At 38.8% G+C, this 23,844-nt stretch overlaps 1 protein-coding gene across 11 annotated transcripts in view; it reads left to right on the forward strand.

The window, feature by feature from the left end:
- The window catches only part of RAPGEF4 (Rap guanine nucleotide exchange factor 4), a 288,036-nt gene that overhangs the window by 104,239 nt on the left and 159,953 nt on the right, over nucleotides 1–23,844 (forward strand). Inside the window, exon 1 of one of the 11 annotated variants that reach the window (XM_040475405.1) lies at nucleotides 8,161–8,296. The exons of 9 other annotated variants lie outside the window; for them this stretch is intronic. The gene's annotated coding sequence lies outside the window, so the exon portion shown is untranslated. Of the gene's footprint in view, nucleotides 1–8,160; nucleotides 8,297–20,023; nucleotides 20,188–23,844 lie in introns of those variants that run through there. One more of the 11 variants, XM_040475404.1, reaches the window with a different exon arrangement.

Raw genomic sequence — 23,844 nt, forward strand, 5'->3', positions numbered from 1 at the left:
TTGTACTGTTGAGGACCTCCAGCCCAGGGTGAATAGAATTGGTGAGAGTGGACATCCTTTCCTTGTTACTGATCTTGGGGAAAAGCATTCAATATGTTACCACTAAATAAGATAACTACAGATTGAGGAGATCCCCCTTCTGTTTTTAGTTTGCTGAAAGTTTTGATCATGAATTGGTATTGAATTTTGTCAGACTCTTTTCTGAGTATATTAACATTCTATATGGTTTTTCTCTTTTATTCTGGTAATAGTATCAATTATAATAATTGGTTTTTAAATGTTAAAACTGTATTACATTCCTGAGATAAACCCTACTTGGTCATGATGTAAAACAGGATGATTATCTTTATATATTACTCGATTTTATTTGCTAATATTTGCTAAGAATTTTTGTGTCTATATTTGTAGACACTGAGCCATAATTTTCTTTTCTTATAGTATCTTTTTCAGATTTGGTATCAGGATTATGCTGGCCTCATACAATGAGTTGGGCAGGGTTCCATCCTGCTCGGTTTTCTCAAAAAAGTTTGTGTAAGATTAACATTCTCTCTTCCTTGAATATGAAACCATTTGTGCTGGAGTTTTCTTTATGTGAAGGATGTTGGTAGTATATTCAGTTACTTTAATAAGGATTGAGCTGTTAAGACTTTTAATTTCATTTTGTTTTGCTTTTGGTAAATTCTATTTTTCGAATGTGTCCCTTTTATCTAAATTTCCAAGTTCACTGGCACAAAGTTGTTTATCATACTTATTATCCCTCAATATAGTCGGGTCTGTAGAGACATCTTTTTCATTCTTGATATTGGTAGTTTATTTTCCCTCATTTTAGTTTTATTTCAATCTAGCTAGGAATTTGTCAAATTTGTTGATATTGCAATGAACCAACTTTCAGTTTTCTTATTTTCTCTATTGCTTTTCTGTTTTTCTATTTCATTGATTTATGCTCTTTTAAAAAACAATTTTCTTTTTTCTATTTCCTTTGGATTTGTTTTTTATTCTACCTTCTCAGAAACTTGGGTCATTGCTTTTATACCTTCATCCTTTTCTTTTTATTTTTTTGTGTGGGTTTTTTTTTTTTTTTTTGAGAGAGAGAGAGCGAGCAGGGGAGGGACAGAGGGAGAGGGAGAGGGAGAGAGAGAATCTTAAGCAGGCTTCTTGCCCAGCACAGAGCCTGACATGGAGCCAGACATGGGGCTGGATCTCATGATGGTGAGATCATGACCTGAGCTGAAATCAAGAGTTGGGTGCTTAATTGACTAAGCCACCCAGGAGCCCCTACCTTTATCCTTTTCTACTATAAGCATTTACAGCTATAAATCTCCCTCTAATTACTGAACTATGGCACACGAATTTTGATATATTGTGTGCTCATTATTATTTACTTCAAAATACCTTTGCTGCGATTTCTTCTTTATTTTCTTTTTCAAAAAAATTTTTTTACTGTTTGTTTATTTTTGAGAGAGGGAGAGACAGAGTGTGAGCAAGGGAGGGGCAGAGAGAAGGAAACACAGAATCAGAAGCAGGCTGCAGGCTCCGAGCTGTCCGCACAGAGCCTGAAATGGCACTTGAATCCACAAACCGCAAGATCATGACCTGAGCTGAAGTTGGACACTTAAACAGACTGAGCCACCCAAGCGCCCCTGACTTCTTTGAAGTTGTTATCAATTTCTAAATATTTGGGGTTTTCTGGATATCTTATTGTTACTATTTTTAGTTTAATTTAATTATAGTCAGAAAACATATTTGGTAGAATTTCATTCATTTGAAATTTATTGAGACTTGTTTATAGCACACCAAATTGTCTATCTTGGTGAATGTACCATGTACACTTGAAAAGAATGTGTATTCTGCAGTTGTTGGGTGCAGTGTTGTGTAAATGGCAATTAGGTTAGTGTAGTTGATAGTGATATTCAAGTCTTCCCTGTTCTCACTGTTTTTTGTTTTGTTTTGTTTTTGTCTTGTTGTTCTATTAATTACCAAGAAAACAGTCTTAAAATCTCCAACTACGATTTTGGATTTGTCTATTTATTCATTAATTCTGTCAATTTTGTTTCAAAATGCTCTATTTTTAGGCACATATGCACTTACTATTTTCTTCTTTCAGATGCCTTTTTTATCATTATCAAGTGTCTCTTTTTATGTCCAGTAATACTCTTCACCTTGAAATCTAGTTTATATGATATTAATATAGTCACTCCAGCTTTCTTATGCTTTCTCTTTTTCCATGCATTTATTTTCAGACTATCTGTTCCATGTATTTAAAGGTTACGGAGAACATACTTATGAGTTTTAATTTTTTATGCATTCTACAATTTCCATTTTTAATTAGAGTGTCTAGTCTGTTTACATTTAATATAATTGTTTATATGATTGGGTTTAGATTTACAGGTTCTCTATTTTTTTTCCTCTTTGTCCCATCTACTTTTTTGTTCCTCTCTCTTCCTTTCCTGACTCATTTTGGATTAACTGAATATCTTTTAGAATTCTGTTTGGTTTTTCAGAAAGCAGGTGCCAAGGTGAAGTTACAAGTGCTAGAGATTTGCAGGGTGCAATGCCATCAAAAGATAAAGAGGAGAGAGAGCAGGTATCTGACATCTGTGAAAGGAGGGGACAAGAAAGGAGGATAGGGTAGAAAGAACCTTAAACTGCACTGTGATTTTGAGAAAGTTTCTGCCAGCCTGATGGAGGATTTTGATCAAAGATTGCTGATAGATGAATATTGCACTGGGCAGAATTGGCCAAGTGCTCATATCCCTGTCATGTTCAGTTATTGGCTAACTGCAAAGAACATAGCTTTGATTCACTCACAGTGGATCCCTAAGGTGCTGCCATTAGATGCTGTCAGCTAACCACACTCCTCACAGCTGTCAAGTTTCTTCTAGAAGGGAGATCCAGGTGAGGCAGGTATCTTCATGGCTGCCTCAATTTCCATTTTAATTTTTTTATTGACTTTTTAATTGTATCTCTTTGCGTTAATTTTTAGTGGTTGCTCTAGAGAGCACCATATATATTTTTAGCTTTTCACATTCTGCTTAGAGGTAATATTGTACTGCTTCATGTCAAGCACTGGAACATTGCAACAGCATAGTTTCATTTACTGGCTCCTTCATCTTTTGTGCTATATCGTCATCATGCTTATGTTATAAGCCCCACAATATAGTGTTATAATAACACTATAGTTTTTATAGTTTATAGAAAATAGTTTTATGTCTTTTAAAGAATTTCAAAGGAGTGTGTGTGTTTGTGTGTGTGTGTTTTACACTTACTCACATATTTACCATTTACCATTTTCAGTGGTCTTCATTCCTTTCTCTTTCTGTAGGTCCAAATAACCTTTTGTGGAATTTATTTTTATGCTGTAGAACTTTCTTCAACATTGCAAATAGTTTAAATCTGCTGGCTATTAAGTCTTTGAAGTTTTGTTTTTCTGAAAGTGTCTTCACTTAACCTTCATTGTCTAAGAATATTTTTGCCAGATATAGAATTCTAGCTTGACTGTTGTTGCTCCTGTTGGCACTACAAAGATGTCATTCTTTTATCTCTGAGCCTACATTATGTTTGATGAAAAATTAGTGTGGTTTTATCCTGTGTATGATATGCCATTTCCCCTGGTTGCTTTCAAGATTTTCTCTTTATCTTTGAATTTTAGCACTTCCAATATGTGCCCTGGCATGGGTTTATATTTTGTTTTATTTTTATTTATCCTGTTTGGAGTTGGCAGAGAGTTTTGAATTTGTAAATTTATGTCTGTTTTTGCAAATTTGGATTGTTATTTTTTCAGAATTCTTTTCTTGCCTATTCTCTCTTCACCCTTCCTTCTGGGATTTCAATTACACATGTGTTAGACATGCTATTATATCCCCCTGGACCTTGAGGCTTTGTTCATTCTTAAAGTTCTTTTCTCTATTTCTCAAATTGGATAATTTATATTGTTCTATCTTTAAGTTCACTGGTAACTTTTTATTATTTTTTTTCTCTAATCTATTGTTAGGTCATCCAGTAAATTTTCTTTTCAAATTTTTCTTTGGGTTTAGAATTTCCAATTGTTTCTTTTTATAATTTCTCCTTCTCTGCTGAAATTTCTTTTATATCCTTTAGCATAGTTATAGTAACTGCTTTAAAAATCCTTGTCTACTAATTCCAATATCTTCATAACCTGGGAGTACGTCTCTGTGGATTCTCTTTTCTTTTGAGAATGGGTTTTCCTGTTTCTTTGCATATCTAGTAATTTTGGAATGTACCTTAGACATTGTGAGTGACATAGAGATTCTAAATTCTGTCATACACCTTTAAAGAGAATTGGTTTTCTATTTTAGCAGGCAGTTAATTTAATGGAAGTCAGATTCCAACTTGGTCTTCCCTGTGATGGACATTAGCAGAAATATGTTTAGTTCTTGTCATCTTTGCTGGGATACTTGAGGTCTGCTCCACATATGTATAGTATTGGGAGTAGTAAGAGATTTTCTCAGATTTTATGTACTGAATTTGAGGCTTCTCCTCTGTGGTTGTCTTCTCTCTGGGATTTCCTCCCACATTTCATAGCTACTGTCATCTCTGATTTCTTAGCTACAACATGCCAGAGATCTAGCTACCACGTGGAACTGACTAGGTCTCCCATTACATAAAAAGCTATATCGGGGCGCCTGGGTGGCGCAGTCGGTTAAGCGTCCGACTTCAGCCAGGTCACGATCTCATGGTCTGTGAGTTCGAGCCCCGCGTTGGGCTCTGGGCTGACGGCTCAGAGCCTGGAGCCTGTTTCCGATTCTGTGTCTCCCTCTCTCTCTGCCCCTCCCCCGTTCATGCTCTGTCTCTCTCTGTCCCAAAAATAAATAAACGTTGAAAAAAAAATTTTTTTTAAATAAAAAAAAAAGCTATAAAACATGAGTAATTTATCAAGAGCCATTTTTTCAAGTGTTATCTTCCCCTTTCACTCCTGCCTGCTCTTGGTCACTCTCCAGTGCCTTCAGATAGCTGTGTTTTTAAAGGTTTTTTTTTTTTTTTTTAAGTTTATTTATTTTGAGAGAGAGGGTGGGGGGGGAGAACATGAGTGGGGAGGTGCAGAGAGAGAAGGAGAGAGAGAATACCAAGCAGACTTTGCCCTGTTAGCACAGAGCCCAGCATGGGGCTTAATCTTGCAAACTGTGAGACCATGACCTGAGCCAAAATCAAGAGTCAGCTGTTTAGCCAACTGAGCCACCCAGGCGCCCCTGTTTTTTAATATTTTAATCCAGAGTTCATGATTGTTATCTGTGAAAAGGTTGGTCTGATAGGAGTTATTTTTATGACCAAAAGCAGAAGTCTGTTATCCCCCTTTATAGATGAATTTAAAGACACTCACACTACATTAAGCTTACGTACATTACCCAAGGTCATACAATTGGTAAGTGGCAGGGCTGTGATTTGAACACAAGTAGTTTGGTTCTACAGTCTTAGGATTTGGTCCAAGGGTACACTTCAATGATATGAATTTTTAAGACAATGGCAGGAAGAATAGGAAATATTCTTGGACTCATGGAGTCTTCTGGTGTTAAGTCCTTATGCATTGGACCGTTCTCAAGATCTCATTACTCAGTGGATACTTCTTATATCTTTGGGTGTGTACATTATTTCATGTACAAAGCTTACACACAAGTTGTATTAAAGGATTATGTTGTTTTTGGTTAATTGGAAAGTAGATCTTTAGTTATGAGAAATTTCATATTTTCAGGGTTCTGTGATGTACTCCTTGGGCTGCCTTACTTAGAAACTGGTGTAGTTTATCATGTCGTTCTTTTAGTGATTAAAATAAAGAGAACTTTTGAAGGAAAGTAATATCAACAGTAATATAATGAATGTTTAAAAATTATTTATTGATGAAATTCAAAACCACAGTTATGGGATAGTTGACTTTTAAGAAGGTAAGTTTAAGATAGATTTAGCTGATGTGAACCATAGACCTTGGAAGCATAACAGTAAGACCAAACTTGGGGCACCTTGGTGGCTTAGTCAGTTAAGCGTCCAACTCTTGGTTTCAGCTCAGATCATGATCTCATGGTTTCATGGGTTCAAGTTCTGCATCAGGTCCTGCACTGGCAGCACAAAGTCTCCTTGGATTCTCTCTCCCTCTCTCTGCCCCTCCCCAACTCATGCTGTCTCTGTCTCTCTCAAAATAAATGAATAAACTTAAAACAAACAAACAAACAAACTTGAGCAGTACTATTCCTTCTTGATTGTTTCCCTTTTTCTCCTCTGGACTAGGTAGTTTCAGTTAACATTCATGAAATTATTCGTTTCATCTTATCCCTGTAGCCCTTGATTTTATCTTCACTTTGCATTTTAGAGCCTGGCTGGCTTCATGTTGATTTCACCATAGTTTGTAAGCTGATTTGTAGTGAAATGTTATTCACGTATGTTACTTTCAAACTAAAGGGAAGGGCCTATGTATTTGATTTTGGAATTCTCTCAGCATCCCACACCAGTGCTCGGATACCGCAGTCAAGCTGATTGGCCAGTAAAGAGCAGGGGTTCAATACTTGATTGATTGATGGTTCTGAATTCCAGCCACTCAGTTCTGGGAAGGTGGGCTTATCTTCTGAGTTTAATAAAACTGAGTCCTTGAAGGCCGTGATAAAGATTTTGGCTTTCATCCTAAGAGTAACGGGAAGCAATGCAGAGTTTTAAGCAGTTGAGCGACAAGCCCAGATTGGAATTTTTAAAATAATTACTCTGGATGCATGTGGAGCAGTTTAATATAACCCAGTTCTAGAGTGTAGAAATTAATGTAAATGATTAAATTTTAACCCAGAGATATAATCTAGAAAAACTAAACCCCAGATAGTCTTCAAGCAGAACCCCCAAGTGTTATTTCTCTCAACTACAATTTTGAAGAATAGTGAGAAGCAGAAAGTTTGAGACTGACTTTTTCTTTGGCGGGGGGGTGTGTGTGGGGGAGAGTCAAGGGCCTAGAATGTGAGTATTTTGCATTTCTGAAAAGAGACTTTATTTTTACAATGAAATATTAAAGCAATATGAATATCAAGGAATTAGGGAATTGAATATCAAAAAGCTACTAAAAATGACAAGTCTATATTTTATGCCTTTATGGAAAATGTATGTCATAATTTATTAATTTGAAAAAGCAAAATTAAAAATGTAATATAATTATGAAAACAATCATGCTTTCTCTTAACAAAAATACGCAAAAATAGAGATGAAACTTGTTATACTTTGTTATCCACCAAATCCTGTTGCTTAACAGCTGTTAAAAAGTTATGTTGCTTAAAATGAGAAAACAAACCTAATATTTCAGTAATCATTGGAAATCTGAGTTAAAAGCGTTGAGATGCTGCTAAGAGAGCAAAATTTTCGAGAGATAAAAATGTACTCTGACATGTTTCTTCTTCCCAAACATTTGTGGAGATTGAAAAAATTCCAAATGTGTCTTGAAGAAAGGAATTGACAACTCCTGAATTAAATACAGTGTTTGGCTCCTGCTTCAGACAGTATTTATTGGTAGGTTATAACAAGGTTAATAACAATTTGTTTGCTTGATTCCCCCAAAGTTTTGTAGGATTTTGTACTTCTTGTATATAACTTGCCAAATCATAGCACTCATATTCCTCATTAAAATTAACATTAAATTATGCATATGTAAAACAAACCTGGGTGGAAAAAGAAAGATTTGTCAGTAAAAAAAAGTCAGCAGAAGGTGCCCTAACAGTGGGCAATGAGTGGGGTATCAAGTTACTCTGTTTTTTGTAAACAGTGTCAATTCTGTATTCTGGGCTGAAAAACCTGGCAAATGACAGCTCTCCCTCGTATTTCCTGAGGTCATTTCGTACCATTTTAAAGGATAAATCATAAATAGACCTTTGAACTAAGACAGTCTCGCTGGACCTATCCTTTTGCGACTAACTTCCAGTCTCAATGGGATATTGAAGGGGAGGCTCGGTAGAATACACAGTGGAATCCTTGTCCGGGAATGACTGCCTGGCAATTGTTTCATGGAAAACAGGGAGGGGTGGGGGACAACAACCCTGCTCTGTTCACTGGCTCTTTAATTTAGATTACCAATGATAAAGCCGGGGCTACGGCTAAAGAAAGGTAGGATGCATACGCAGAAACATTAGTGCTAATATGCTGCAGAAAGACAAGATAAATCAGCCCAGCTCTCATACATCACTGAGGGAGAAGCTGATTGCAACTTGACCATGTGCCTGAGTAGTCCCATCAGTGAGAAGAGCAGAACATGGATTAAAAAAAACTAGAATGTACCCTTAGGGCTACTGCCGTGCTGGACCTGGGAGAAGTGTCTGGTGTAAGTTTCAGCTTGTTTTATCCACGTATTTACCAGTGTGTTCCCATGCGGGGAGCTTGTTTCTCTTTCTGTGTTTTCATGGAAGCTTCAAGCATGTTTATTTACAGTCGTAGACTTCATTTTCTATGGATATAATATCAACCTAATAAAGTTCTTCATAGAGGACAGTTTAGCCCCGTGTTTATCCAGGAGAGAAATGTGAGAAAGTGATGGTTATCCTTACTGTCCATAGGAAGCCTGTGGGTGAGTTTTGTTTTTTGTTTTGCTTTTTGTTTCGTGGGGAGGTGAGGGTTACAAAGGTGGATTTTAAACTAAAAATTCAGTTCTTTTGCCATTCACTTAAAAAAAAAAATGCAGTGGTAACCCAGCATTTCTTTCCTCCTGTGGTCTTTTGTTTTGAAAAACTGTGTTTGAATATGTAAGCCAGACTGCTTGGAATGCATTATATTTTATGACTGGGATGTTTGTATTGTTTCATATCTGTTATTAGACAAAATAATCATAAAGGGTGTTTTCTATGGACCTTTTTATATTCCAAAATTAAGTACAGATGGCAATTTCCAACAGTTTTAAAAATTTGTCAATTATTTAATTTAGCATCACTTAAGCATCTGCACAGGGAGAAAGCTGAGATGGTACAGAAGCTGAATAAGCATTGATTGCTCGTCTGAATTGCATCTTTAAAGTTTTCGCCTCAAATCTCTGATTTCACAGTTTATTTTTACCAAATTAGATTATCATATTTCATTATCAAGACTGCAAATGGGTGGAACTCTCTCAGATATCCTACATTTCCCGTTAGAACAGCGCGTAAAGCGCCTGCTGATTGTTACTCTGAGGGAAATTCTCATGCCGGCTCCCCGAGAAGATGGCTTAAATAATGCATGGGTAAGAGTGAAGCAAGCTGGAATTTATGGCCCAGACACTGAGTTCGGGCTTTTGTTCAGACGAAAGACTACATAAGTGTGAGCGTATTAACATACTCTGAGGCTCCAGGGGAAGGGCGTAACTGAATGAAATTAGTGGCCACATGGTACTGTCCACGTTATTTCAAAACAAGCTTTAAAACAGTCCACCAAGCCTAAAGTGTGGTTTGAGGAGCTGAGGAAGGGGAAACTTGAAGTGTCAGTTGCAAACAGGATTCCCTGACTGAAAATTCCATGGGATAGACATAGGAAGTGAGTGTTCTGGGGGGGGGGGGGGGTGGCCCTAGAGAGAATGGATGAGTGACTGATGAAAAGCAGCATGGTGGTCTTGTTAGGAAGGAATAAACCTTGACCAGACTGCAGCATTCTATATATTATGTCTTCCATCTTGTCCTAATTAGAGGAATATGTCTGCTGAATCCTAATCTCTTTAATTGTTGATAGAGCAGGCATGCGATTTGCTATAAATACACATGAGCATTCATTTCTGAAATAATGGCTGTTGCCAAATATATTAGACCAACAGGAGTGCTGGACTAGGGAAGGCTGTGCTGAATAGTTGAGTTTTGGAGGTAATGGACCAGTTGAGAATCATTGCACAGCTGGGCCAGCAGCTGCACCCAGTGCTCTGTCAAGTTTGGCCTCCAATTTCCTTGAACTTGTCCTTGTTTGCCAAAATGATGAACATAGCAAGAGCTCGTTTCAAATGAGCCTGCTGCAAGCAAAAAAGACCCTTTCCAAGGAGTCTTTGTCAAGGTATGTAGTCAACAGTAGCAGTGGCCAAATGAGGTATTGATTAGGGAATGGGAAGTTTGAATAGTCATAAAAATAAAAACCGAAGGCAAAGTGGTAGAATGAGGTAAGCTGGCAGAAGACCAGAGTACATTAAAAGTCTGTATTGGGTCATCACTGTCCTAACTAAAGGACATATGGAAAAATCCCATAATAATATCCAGCAATAATTATCTTGTAGTTAGGAAAAATAAATAGGCCTGTGGGTTGGAAGGCAGCCCAGTAATCTCAACGCCTTTTTTCCTAACATTGTATTGTTCTGATATTCCTTGGGACTGGGTCAAGAGGAAGTGTCGTAGAGAGCATTTTATATTAAGAAGCAGTGACTAAACAATGCGATTAGTGGCAAGCCAAAATAAGAGTAGCAAGGACTTTCCTTCAATTTCTTGGTCCTGGCTTGAGCAAGTATTTATTTAGCATGTACTAATTACCCAGCATGTTCTAGATACATACTCTAACCAAGTAGATTATAAACTTTTTGAGAGCAGACATGTGGATTTATACTTCTCCTGTATAAATCCCCTTTCTTGAAAACCATTGTCTTGTTATGGTAATCATTGCAAGTCTGTCTACTTTCTTGACTTTGAAGAGGTTAAATATCAAATCTTTGCTATGCTTTATTTTCCCCTTCCAACAAAGGTGACTCTCCTCTCTTAAGATTTGAGAGCTTGTGACTTGACCAGTCACAAGTTAGGTGATTTGCGACAAAATACCCCCCGGGAGAGTCTGTCTCCTCTTGTGTGAAATGAAGAAAGTAACCCTCATCCTGCAGGACTGTGAGAAGGAGACGTGCCTAGTGCACAGGCAGTGCTTTCCTCCTTCATAGAGATAAGCAGGATAAATCACCATATGGACTGAGTGTGTGCTGGCCATGGAGGTGGAGGTAGATGTGGGGAGGGAATGAAGAGGGTAGTGGGAAAGCTGGCTCAGAATCTGGAGCAGAACCTTTGATGAGAATATGACCTGAGGCAGGATGGTGCCAGTGGAAATGCAGAGGAAAGGATGAATCTGAAATATATTTTAAAGGGAAAATTGACAGAATGTGGCAGCTGCTTATATTAAAGTAAAGTGAAGAAGAAGATTATAAAGAAGGAACAACCATGAGGGCTGAGAGCCAAGATTATGGGTTTGTGATAATGGCAGGTTCGGGTGTGTGTGTGTGTGTGTGTGTGTGTGTGTGTGTGTGTGTGTGGTTTGTTCTCCAAACCCCCCAAAGCTGAAACAATACAGTTCTTCAGGGACTTATAAACCAAGAAAACATAAGAAGAGAGAAGAGGAAATTGGAGTGCCTAGTTAGCTTATGTAAAAGGAAAGGGAAAAAAATCAATAATAAACCAATAATATAGGACTAACGCTGACAATAGAGTGAGAATTCAAAGGAATTGCCTAAAATGGCAAATCTATGTTTGGAGTTTTTCCCAGACAAGACCCACAATCTGCAAATAATAAGGCTCTTCTGCAATCTTGGAACTTATTTAAGTTTTCCTGAGTTAAAAAAAAATGCCACTGAAAGGATACAAATAGTGTCAGGATTGGGAAGAAAAAGAGCATGAGGAATGGAAATTCTCAAAATAGCTTGGTTTTGAAGAGGAGATGGAAGCCAAAAGATAGCTGGTTGACCTTTCAGAACTTAACCATTCATTATGACTTGTCAGAAAGTTTGACAACTGTTATTCCTTAAATAATTTATTGTGATTTTTCAGGAAATTGAAGCCAAACCACCAACTGGCAAATAGGTTGTGGTCAAATGCTCATTTGCAAATCCTTTATCAGAACAGTGTTGTAAACATCCTTGGGTTACTTTGCAAAAGTCTACACAACTCATCCTACAGTAGAAATCATGTACATTTGCAATAAAAAATTAATAGCAAAAAGACTTTTATGTTAATAATTAAAACATAAGCAGTAAGAATAAGAATGGAAAATGTTTTGAATGCCGGTACTTGGAGAAGTGCAGCTTAATTACAAGATGGTATGGGATGTGGCTATTTTAAAATTGATGCCCACTTTCACTGACTTTAAGAGACTTTGATTTCTTTAATCTTGAAATGTAGGGATTTCCTTGTCCTCCTTGAACTTTACCTTTTTAAAAAAAATTTTTTTTAACGTTTATTTATTTTTGAGACAGAGAGAGACAGAGCATGAACAGGGGAGGGGCAGAGAGAGAGGGAGACACAGAATCTGAAACAGACTCCAGGCTCTGAGCTGTCAGCACAGAGCCCGACACGGGGCTCGAACTCACGGACCGTGAGATCATGACCTGAGCCAAAGTTGGACGCTTAACCGACCAAGCCACCCAGGTGCCCCTACTGAACTTTACCTTTAATAATACCTGCCATGACCAGGATTGTTTTCACACATTGAAAAAGGAAAGGGAATATGGATAAGATTAACAGGGGAAGAAGGAAGGAGGGATACCGAAGGTAACTGGAACAAAAGTTAAAAGAAAGAGGAGAAAGAGCAGGTTTGAAGAATGAGTGAGAAAGATATTGCATGAAGGGAAGTTGAGGGAGTCCTGGCATTGAAAAGAGGAGTATGTTGCTCTTAAGGAGTCAGAAATAAGGGAGACCACTGGGCCTAATAGCTTGCTGGATCAGCCACTAGGGGGTGCTTAAGACTCAGACAAGTTGTTTCTTGAGTTGCGATGCCACTCACGTGATGGGTAGACCTGGGGATGGGAACTTTTGGTCCTCTTAAGTTTCCCCTTTTAGCCCCCTCTTGTCATCTTTGCCTTCCCTATTCAGTGTGGATACCGTGGCCTATCATTTCAACCACCCTCTTACCAATATTTTCAGTTCTCTCGTTCATCCATTTAATAACAATGTGTTGAATAATTCCTGTTTGTCAGGCATTGTAGTATTAGATACTTAGAAATGAATAAAACAGATATATGCCAGCCCTTGGCACCTACCAGGCCAAATAAATACCAACCTTTAATCAAAGCAGTTGTGTTCTTTCTCCAGCCTCCAACCAGATGGCTAAGCACTGCTTGAGGAAATCATGTTACTGTCCAGATTGATGCTGTGATCACTTTATGACCTCCAATCTCAATTGGACCTCTCACTATAGCCCAGCAATCCTTATATAGTTTTCGAATATATTCCTGACATTCTCTTCCCAACACCTATTTGAAGACTTTTCAAGTTTTCTCCAGTCTTTGACCAAATCACATCAGTAGATAGCCTTACCTCTTGGCATTCAGGATTTCAACTTCTTGCCACCAAATCTATTACCTGCATAACCCCAATTAAACCAATTGCCTTGAGTACAGTTCAACATGGTGAACGTCAAATCTGACTCCCCAAAGCCTTGGAAGGCAATGAAAGTCTTTACTGAAAATTTCTTGAGGAGTCAGCCAGGAACAAGAGGGGGAACTAATCCCAGAACACATAGCCGGATTTCCTAAAAATTGTTTTTATATGTCTTTCTCCCCCAAAGTCTGGCTTCTCATGGCAGCCATCAATTTACAGATGCTCCTGACTTAGGGTGGTTCACCTTAATGATTTTGTGACTTTACAATCATGTGAAAGCAATATGCATTCAGTAGAAACCAAACGTTGAATTTTGACTTTTGATCGTTTCCCAGGCTAGGGATAGGCAGTACCATATTCTCTTGTGATGCTGGGCTCCCAGTTGCCATGTGATCACAAGGGTAAATAACCAATACACTTACACCCATTCTGTGTTTCACTTTCAGCAAAGTAGGCAATAAATTATATGAGATATTCAACACTATATTATAAAACAGGCTTTGTATTAGATGATTTTGCCCAACTGTAAGCTAATGTAAGTGTTCTGAGAACGTTTAAGGTAGGCTAAGCTAAGCTATGATGCTCAGTAGGTTAGATGTATTAAATGCAGTTTCAACTTCCATTGGGTGTATTAACCTGTTGATAACTTACGAAAACCCTATCATAAGTTGAGGAAGATATATATCCTCTTTTTCTGTCCTCCTTCTCTGCCTCTTCCCCTGCCCCCATGTGAATTCACCTTATCTTACTCCTGTCTGTCTGATCTCATTCCTTCGTAGGTAGAACAGACTAGTCCATCTTGATGTCTGTCATTTTCCTCCCACCCCTTACCTCAGTCAGCACAAGTCATAGACAGTTCAGCAGGGAAATCATTCTGAGTGAGAGGAAGGCATTGCAAATATTGGTGACTTAATACGTACATAATTTTTAAATTGTCCATTTGTGTACATCCCTTCCACCTTTCCACAGGTTAAAATAGAAGAGTTTTTTCCCTCCCCTGATTTCTCCACCTGTGTTCTACACCTCATTCACCTCCATCTTTATGGGTTGCTTGCTTTATGCACACTTTATTCTATTTGCTATAACTTTCACCTTTTCATCTCTAGTGGATCCTGTTCATCAGAGTGTACTGGGACTCTACCTGCTCCAATCTTAAAAGAAAAAAAAAAAAAGATACAACAAAACCTTTATCTTCCCTACATACCCTTTAATCTCCCTAACTTTTTCTCCCCTTTTATAGCTAAACTTCCCAAAGCGATAGCCTACATTTCTTGGGTCCTTCCTTCCCCAAACACTCCTCAACCACTATGGTTTAAATTCTACCTCAGCCACTTCATGAAAGCCCCTCTAGCTAAAGTTGTCCACTGTCTACTTGTTCTGAATGTGAAGGGGATTCTGAGTCCTTAATCTTTCTAGAGCATTTGACACCGTAGAACACCATCTTCTTTGAAATATAGTTTTCTTGTAGCGTCTTGGTGCTCTCCTACATTGTGGTCTCTGTGAGTTTATCTTTCTTTTTTACTTTTATTAAAATACAGGTGATATTCAGGGGCACTGTTCTTTTCTGACTTTGGGAGGAATAGGGTGGGAGTTCCATCCATTCCTGAGCCTTCTGTTAATATTTATATGCTATTGACTTCCACACTTGGGTCACACCAGCCCTCACCTAAGGAAGTAAGATAGGGATTTCTGCTTGGAAATCTCCTCCAAACTCAAGTGGGACTTGACCCCAGAATTGGGCATTCAGGAGAGAGGCCTCTTTCTCTGACCCACCGCATTAATTTGCTAATAAATTACTCTCTCTCCCAAGCACTTCCCTCAAAGACACCTTACCATCATTATCTATTCTGTTATATTGATCTCCTTTGGGGCTGAAACACTAACTCTGAAATCTTCTTACATTCTTTCTTACTCTATTATTTATAGATAAACTTGATGGAAATTATCCCTCTAATTAAACCAAAGATTTGGAACTCAAAGCCTTTTTTGTCCCATAACTGGTTATTAAAATAAAAAGTGCTTTGCCTTTCTGTGTTTTGAATTAAAAAAAAAAAAATTCTACTTAGCCGCTCAGTTGGCTTCTTTGTTTCCTCCAGGTCTTTTTGTGTCCTTGAGGTAATCGAGTGATCCTGGAGCAGTGCAGGGGGTCAGCAGGGCTAGTGGGGCAAGGAGACACAGAACCTTTAATATTTTAACCTACACTGGGAAGCAAAAGGTAAATGAGTCAGTTTTACTTGTGGTCTGAGGAGTCATCCAAGAGAAAAGACTTTTAAGCCTAAACACGAACGTTCACAGAAGTACCCCTTTGCATATATAAACAGATTCCTCATCATCTGAAACTGTAGCTATGTCACTTTAAAACCAGAAATGATGGGAAGAGTCTAATTTTTTTTTAGCACTGTGGGAGTAAAATAGATTTGCAACTGAGGACATGGCCATGTGCAAGTTGTGGTCAAAAAGAGAACTAAATCTGCTAGCCTTGTTCAGTTTTACCCTGATCAAATGGGCACAGACTAATGTCCATCCAGGCCAGCCTATAAAGGCAAAGGGGTAAATATTTAAGAAATTCTTTTGAACTTTTGAATTCTAACTATATTTTGGAAAGGTTTCATGTGACATGGAAGAAGTCTAGTGGCTTAGGACAGAAAAATAAATATTTACATTGCTTATTTAACATACTTAAAGCTATTTTGTTGAAGAATATAGGATATATGTTAACTGTAATGAGAAAAAGAAAGCGGAACACCTTTCATAGATTCACATCGGGTCGTACCTAAGTTAATCCGAATTTTAACTGTTAATCGATGACCGAGAAACTGGAGAAGGTGGGGCATGCTTCAGTTGTTGGGCTCTTATCATCCAGGCATCCAATTGCATTTTGAACAGATTGGAATCAAATGAACAGTTTATTGGGCCACCTAACAAAACGGGCATCCCAGTAATCAATATCTGAAATAATAAAAACATGAATTAAATGTTTTTTGATCAATATTATTCACACAACTCATATCCTTAATGATAATGCTTAACTGAAAGACAGACCTTTGCTTCAAGGTTCATTTGCAATCCTCAGAGAACTCTAAATTTGTTTTGACATCCCAGTGCTTCTGGAAAATATGAGTCCTGTATTTCATTTTGTGGAATTAGAGTGGACTGCATAATAACGTGCTCTTACATAACACAGACCATCTCTACTTTTTCATTCTAAGTTTTAAAAAGAGAAATGTGGAGGGGCACGCAGAGTGGGAGGAGCCTCGGAGCAGAGTGAGGAGCTAAGTGTATAATTCTGTCCTGTCAATGGTGCTCGTACTTTCTTTTACATAGATATGTGTATTTATTTTGAGGGAGAGAAAGAGTGAGCATGAGTCGGGGAGGGGCGGAGAGATAGGGAAAGAGAATCAAAAACAGGCTCTGCACTGTAAGCGCAGAGCCCGACTCGGGACTCAATCCCACAAACCGTGAGATTATGACTTTAGCCAAAATCAATAGTCTGACCCTTAACCGACTGAACCACTCAGGTGTCCCGTGCTCATACCTTGCTTAAAGCATTAATTTGTGCAGAGATCTGAACACTGCAGGCAGCTATTTGTCTGAAGCTGACATTTCTGTTCATTTAGAGGACACAATTATGGTCCAGCTTCATCATAACTAAGTGGAGTCCTATAGTTTTTCCTAATCTAAAAGGAGAATGTAGAAAGGGCTTCAAACTCTTTAAAAAGACAACTAAATTCTAAAATTCGGTGTTGGAACAAGTATAAGCTTATATTAAGTCACATTTGGAGAACTGCAGAAGGAAAGACCTATGGATGTGGTCTTCCCAAAATACTAGCATCAGGGCAAATCTGTCAGCGTCCTCAGCTCATTCTGCAGCGGAGAGGCATGTGGAGCTACAAAGACAGACGACTCGTCTCTCCCTTGCAAAATGAGTCCTACGTTTTTCAGGCCATTCTAGGCCTCTGGGGAGGACGGCAGTTCGTCCAGAGACCCAGACAATGCTGCAGTCATCCACGTATGTCATTTTGCCTTAGAACCAATGGTGATCTTCCACAGGAGCTCCTGATGTTTGTTCAGAAATCAGAGCATAGGTGGCTGGAGAACCATTTTGACTACAACAGTTGAGAGCTGGTCCAAATTTGGAATAAGACAGAGGCTACCTTATACTGCCCCTGATCAATTACCATTCACAGCATAAAATCAAGATTTTATTTTATTTTGTCATTTTTGAGACATAACAAACACTGCATTCCCCAGCTAATAGTATTAGCCAACTAAATTCTTTCAGGAGTGAGAAGAGGTTCTATAATATTTGTTCTTTGAGATGTTCCTCAGTCTTGGAGGGACTGGCATTTTACCCCGTGTCCCTTTAAGCTATCTGTGTGCTTGTTTCCATTCATTCATTGACTCTTATTGTGTACCAGGCATTATTCTAGGCATAATCTGTAGAGCGGTGAGCAAGACAGATTTATGAGAATGGTAAAGTGTTCACCCAAGAAAGCTTCTTCAAAAGGCACTTTTATTAGCACAGGAGCTTAGTATCATCACTTTATATTGTCCATAGCTCATGTGGAAAAGGAAAATTTTCTTTGTCTAAATCATAGGAGGTTTAGAGTCCTTTGTTTTTAAAGTCCCAGGAACACTTCTTCAACTTGAGACTACCCAAGGCCAATTAAGTGACACAACCTAGGTCTCATCTTTGTTACTTATTCTTTAATGTGAATGGCACTTGAGAGGGCTTAAAGTAGCCTACGTGAAGAAGAAGGGCTCTTCAGATAATTTTTTTCTAAAAGCAGAGATATCTACTCTTGACCCAGATGAATGTCCTGACTTCTAAGTTTTTGCATACTTCAGAAAGGCTTGACTTCCTGCTAAATAAAGTGTTTGCCAAAAAATGAAAAATAACACAAGGAAAAACAGCCAGTCAAGGGCCTGGCATCTGGTAGGTGCTTAGTAAGTGTTTATGGTACGAAATCTGAAGCCAACCAAAAACTTATTCGGAAGCCAAAGGTTAAGTTAAAAAACAAAACTGGCTTTCTTCTCCTCTATGAGAATCTCTAGAATGATTCATTTCCTTTTCTGTAAAGTGTGAATACTAATCCTTAGCTCATGGATTTTTAGGGAGCCTAAGTGAGATAAAACGGGAAAGCTCTTCATAAACAATTAAATTCTTTTCAAATAGAAAGTTTATTATGAAAAAAAAAAACAAGCCTGAAGCCTTGATAAATTCATTTATGTATTGTGTTCTCGTGAATAGCAGCAAGTTAAAAAACAAACAACTAATCTGCACTATTTTGACCCTCCCCAATGAAAATATTAGAAATCTCTTTGTTGGAGCACCTGGGTGGCTCATTCGATTCAGCATCCGACTTCAGCTCGGGTCATGATCTCACGGTTCGGTTTGTGAGTTTGAGCCCACATCAGGCTCTCTGCTGTCAGCATGGAGCCCATTTCAGATCCTTTGTCCCCTTCCCTCTGCCCCAACCCCTATAGAAATCATAGGAAATCAACCCTGCTCATGCGTGTTCTCTCTCTCTCTCCCTCAAAAATAAACATTTAAAAAATATATATATTTTAAAAGTTCTTTCCCCTATGGGTAATTTTATACCTGTATATTTTGAGGAAAATAGTAGAAAGCAAAGGAAGGCCAACATCTTGAAAAGAGTTAATGCTAGATTTTGTGTATTGAAAGTCACAGAAAATTGGTCTCTGGTATTTAGATATCTTCACCCATGTCACTGTGTGGGGTATATAGGACTAGAGAGTGTGTTCAGAACAACTCGACTCAGTCTTCAAGTTGCAAGCCCAGTCACTAAGCCATTTGATCCCTCACTGCATCTGGTGACTTTTACTAAGTTGAGCCATACAAAATTGCTAATATTCAACCACTTTGGGCCTACAAAAGTGGCAATTGCATATATTCAGCCTAATGTCATTATATTTCTGTTCTTGCATGGGGATTCTTTTGTTTATCTGTTCAGTCTGATATAGACAGCTAGAGGGTAGGGATTATGTCAAATATCTAAATTGAAGCCTGGAAGTTCAGACTTCCAATATACTCACACATACTTCCAATATGCTCACACAATATAAAATATGAAAAGAATCCATAAAATATCTTTTCACCTGAGCTGTAGATACTATTTCTGACACCCTTCATGGAGACATTGCAGTGGAAATCATAGGTGTTTAATAGCTGGGGACGCCCTGAAGGTGAACTCCTCGCTCCCAGGGAATGATCAGCTCAAACTAGGAGCCATCCTGGAAACTCTGGTACCCCGGGGGTACTGCACTCCCCTGGAATCACCTCCTCATCTCTTATTCCCACTTCTTTCCCAGCTAGCCTCCCTATGCTGTCACGGCTGCTTTTGCCTGAGCTTACCAGTTAGAGGGATTGAGGGTATCTGCTGCACTGCTTTTTAAGCCTTTTCTATGGTATCCCCTAGAATGGCAGCCCAAAGTAGGAATGCATTTTACATCAGGACCCTGTACACTATGCTGTATTACACATGTATGTGGCTGATGTATTTATATCTATATCTTGTATATATATTACCAAGCCAGTTCCCAATTTTGAGAAGCTGTCCAGAATATCTTTTTTGAAATTAGGGTCCAATTAAACTTGTGGAGACTTTAAAGCTTCATGGGAGAGGGAAAAAAATGCCAGCTCAGTCTTTAAGCTTTTTATCCCCCTTAAGCAGCTGTGGCCTGTATCGGTTTATGTCAGGATTTGTTTTCCTATTCCTGTTTTTGAGCAGCCACAACCTTGGAGACGAGCTCTAAGATGGGGCCATGGCTTCAGTTACAAAGTTCTGAAACCCATATAATTAATTCTAGATGGTAATGGCTCATTTCAGTTGCTGTGGAATGTCTTAGAGTGACCAGGAATATCACCAGCATTCTGCTTTTATACGCATGGATATAGCCGGTGAGGTTATTTATCTTTTGCCTGTTTCTTATTCCTAAAATGATTTTATGATTTTATCCTATCTATAAGTTGATATTTAAGTCTATAAAAATCCTGTGTAAAGCCATCAAACTAAATGTATATTAAGGATTATGCTATTTGGATGAGTAGCTTGGGAATATTTAGGTTTTGATCAAAACCTTTGAAATGTTTTCAAAAGAGCTGTAGCACCTTTTGCTCAATTTAAAAATTTGGTATAAAACTTGTATATTTATTTCTATTAGAATAAGAAAAATAAACGCCACTTGCCAGCCTTGGGATTCAGATAACTTACCTAAATATAGCTTGGCCAGTGGCCCACTGCTTTTAATTCACAAAAAGCCACATATATTTTCTTTAAAAAAATTTTTTTAACGTGTATTTATTTTAGAGAGAGAGCACGAGTGGGGGAGGGACAGAGAGAGAGAGAGCGAGACAGAATCAGAAGCAGGCTCCAAGCTCTGAGCTGTCAGCACAGAGTCTGACACAGGGCTCGAACTCACAAGCGGTGAGATCATGACCTGAGCTGAAGTCTGACACTTAACCGACTGAGCCACCCAGGCGCCCCTCACATATATCTTCTAAGGCGAAAAAAAGAGACAGTTACTTCTCCCTATAAGGTTCCATCATTATCAAACCAGACTGTATCATATCTGAAACCCTGCTAATTTGCAGGAATTAGAGACGTCAATAAGACTTTTCTTATTCGAGTTTCAGAATGTTGCTCAAAAGGGAAACTTGTGAATTCACTCGCCTTCCATTTTTCCTGATTTTTGAGGTGTGGAGGCTCTCAGCAGAGTGTTTTGATGGGTATTGGCATGCTGTCTGCCGGAGAGAGAGCTGACTCAAGTGAAATGTGGCAATCACAGGACATCGCTTTTCAAGAACTTGGAGAAATGCCTCCCAGAGTCCAGGGTTAGATGGAGTGTTGTGGAGGGTGAGGCACAAAATCTAGATGATTTATCTCAGCTTCTGACCCATTTTATATCCTTGAGTAAATCACTTAACCCTTCTGTGCCTAGGCTTTCAGTTGTAAAATGGAAATAAGGTCCCCATTTCCTAGACCTCATTTGAAGGGATATTATACATTCTGACAAAAAGAGGAAACAAATTGCTCTTGGCACTGAAGGAAATTCCACAGGGGAGTTGCAACTTTTTCTTGAGATGGTAGCATTATGGAGATAAGCAAATGATCATCCAAGGCAAATATATATTAAAACGAGGGTAAGTCCTTCGGATCCAAAAAACATTTCTTGTGAAGGTAGTATATTCCAGGCACTTTCCCATTTACCTTTCCATGGTTCTTTAATCCTCCCAGTCAGGAAGGCCGGGCAGCAGTTGGTTAGGGTCCTGTTACTGGTTTTATAAATAAAGAAACTGAAGCTTAGAGAAGTTAATCAGCCTGTTTGAGCCATACAACAGGAGAGAAGCAGAGCCCAGGAGCAAGCCTTCTGCTGCTGGGTCCCATATCCTTCTCATGACACACCACCTACCTTTGAGGTGACATGAAAAGATGTGAGAACTAAAATCACATAAATCTAAAATCCAATTTCTGAGACACCTGGATAATTCAAATACCTGTATTTAGTTTCTAAATTGTAACTTAGTTTCTACAGTCCTTCTCTCCTGGAGTCAACTATACCTCTCTAATGTATAGATTATCACCTTGTTTCAGCTTTATTGTTTCTACCAAATATATGTTAACTGTTAAATGGTTTTTACTGGTACTTTTAGTCCCTGTTAACACAACTCTTCAGAGGCATATATGTGCAAAGCTAGGATTCTTTTTGAAAATATATGACTGGGGCGCCTGGGTGGCGCAGTCGGTTAAGCGTCCGACTTCAGCCAGGTCACGATCTCACGGTCCGTGAGTTCGAGCCCCGCGTCGGGCTCTGGGCTGGTGGCTCGGAGCCTGGAGCCTGTTTCCGATTCTGTGTCTCCCTCTCTGTCTGCCCCTCCCCCGTTCATGCTCTGTCTCTCTCTGTCCCAAAAATAAATAAAAACGTTGAAAAAAAAATTAAAAAAAAAATAAAAAAAAAAATATATGACTGACTGGCTTCTGGTGAGCAATCGTAGCAGCATTGTTATGCCTGTCTTTACAATTTACAACTTTTAGGTTAAGGAACTTTTTAAGCCATCTGGATGGTCTGCTAGTTACCAAGCCCTGGTTGTGTATTTCTTATAGTGTAGGATTTAATACTCATGGGGGTTCTGTTGCAGTCATACTGTCCTGCACAAAAAAGTAAAAGCTGTTGTGTCACCAAACATGCCATCTCTTTGCCTTGAGTTAGAGATTATGTTTTCAAAATCTTGTCCGAGAGGCTGAACAGCTGAGCAAATTCTTGCTTTTCTTTCCAGCTTCCCAAGCAGCAGCGGTGTTGCCAACCCCACCTCACTTAGGCTCTCGTCTATGAACAGTTCAGGCTGACTGGAACACGTTTATTGAGTGCCCATTCCTTGGGTGCATTAGTCAAATGCAATTGATTGTTATAATACACCACCAGCTCAGGGAAGGTAATGGGGCTCTTTAATTGGAGATGCTACTTTAGAGGACAGAGTGTAAATCATTGAATACAAAGTCCAGTGATTTTTTCCACAGTGACTACAACGTGTCCATGATTGCACCCTCAATATAGTCAGACAAAAGAGGAATGGCTGATATTCAAGACTAGGCATTGGGAGACTCCTAAGAACTCTTAAGATTCGTCCTATTTTCATCTTGTCTTGAAATATTCTCATGTGTCCTACTGAAACCTTGGTTCAGAGGGATGCCACTGTGTGTGTGCATACATGTACATTTAAGATGACAATTAGAATTTAAAAGAATTTGTTAGAGAATATTCTGGAAGCCAAGACATCTCAACTGTCTTCTATTCGTTACAAATACTCTCCTGGGACCGTATTTTTTAGAAGATATCAGAGTGGCTCCAGGTCTTTCCTCCTTAGCCCTTCAGCTGCTACCTTTTCTTTCCTAATTCAACAGTCACACAGCTGAAGATATGTACAAGTGCGATGATATAAATCTTTATTTATAAAGATTTCCTTGCTGCCATTGAGTTTAAAGAGAAGAGTTTAAAGTCCAGTCCAAGACCCAGATGACAAGCCACTCCCTACTCCAGACAAACCTTCCTCTTCCAGGCTTTCTTTATACCTTGTCGGGCTATGACACCAATTAGACCCAGCCCTCTTGCACACTCTAGTGTGCCTCTCAGAGTAAAGACCTCTCCCTCTGCCCTTGCTGCCTGCATCCTGGAATACACCTAGCCAAGGGCTGGTCTGAATCTCTTTCTTTGTGACTGTTCTTAAGACCCTGGGGAGCATTAGGTATGAAGGACCTTCTGTCTTGGGAGAGCAGTGACTCTACTAACTGTTGTGAAGATAGTGCTGTTTAATTCCAAACATATTAAAAACCTGCAGTGTGAATAGGATCCTCATTATTTTTTGTTCTCTTGCTCTAAGAAGATCCCTAAGAATAGAGGCAAATAGACTGAGAAACCTTGTCTGTGACCCCTCCGTGACTCAGCCAGCATTGCAAATTGGCTGTGGGAGTTGGGCTTTGAATTTGTTAAAACAAATTACTGAAGTTGGTGCTCTTTGCATTAGAATCTGCACTTGGCAATGAATTAATTCCACACCCAC

Source organism: Herpailurus yagouaroundi, unplaced genomic scaffold (assembly GCF_014898765.1).
Source record: "Herpailurus yagouaroundi ecotype Mexico unplaced genomic scaffold, PumYag 140, whole genome shotgun sequence".
Classification (NCBI taxonomy): Eukaryota; Metazoa; Chordata; class Mammalia; order Carnivora; family Felidae; genus Herpailurus; species Herpailurus yagouaroundi.